The sequence below is a fragment of the Penaeus monodon genome, chromosome 28, assembly GCF_015228065.2.
Source record: "Penaeus monodon isolate SGIC_2016 chromosome 28, NSTDA_Pmon_1, whole genome shotgun sequence".
Lineage (NCBI taxonomy): Eukaryota > Metazoa > Arthropoda > Malacostraca > Decapoda > Penaeidae > Penaeus > Penaeus monodon.
This window is the reverse complement of record NC_051413.1, coordinates 1,683,108-1,684,039: the sequence shown is the minus strand read 5'-3', so window position 1 is coordinate 1,684,039 and position 932 is coordinate 1,683,108.

Here is a 932-nt window from a genome sequence, read left to right as displayed (position 1 = left end):
ACATTAATTATTTCTGGTAAGAGAGGATGTCCATCATGTAAATACATAGGGGAGACCTTGGCCATATTATTGCCATATTATTCACTGATCATTGTTGTGGTTTATTAGACAAGAATAAGACTCTTGTGTAGCCAATCAACAGACCATATTGTGTGTGCATGTGTGTGTCTTTTCTAAGTTGTTTTGTAGGCTCATGTGATCTTAAGAGATATGCAGTATACTGTCATACCAACACATATTGTGATATAATTATTTGAAGCATTTTGAAGTGATATGATCCTTAGGTCTCGGTTATTTATGCCCTTTTACTTCCTTTCAGTATTATTTTGTATGATACCATTGCCTTATTTTTCACCTTTTTCTCATTTTGATGTGGTAGAAGAGGAGATGTAGATGATTGGGAATGTAATCCATGACATAACTTTGTTACTGATATGATTTTTTTTTTTTTCCCCCCCATTTTCTTAAGGCTTAGCTTGTGTTGTTTTTTTTATGTAGATGAATATTTGCTTCGATTTTTTTTTTAGCTAGAGAAGTTACATTTTGTTTGTCTTTCACTCTTCACTGGTGCTTCCCTCTTCCTATTTATTTATTTTCTGTTACATACATACCACATTTGTATGGTCAGTGACGTGGAAAGCTTTGGACATGAGTCTTTCCATCAAATGGATAATTGAGGTGCTTTCCGCTGGATTTTCTAGACTGTGCATTTCCTTTATATAGATATATGAAAGTGAGATGATCCCAAAGTGTTGTGTATCCTTGTGATAAAGATTTGTGTGTGATGATGTATAGTCTTCTGTCTGGTGGAAGGAAAATATCCTTTTTGCATGTGAGAGTTTTCTAATTAAGGAAAACTGGAGCATCCTGTTTGATAGCTTCTTTCGGCATTCTTTCAGAATTCATAGTTACATGAATTATAGCAGGAGGAC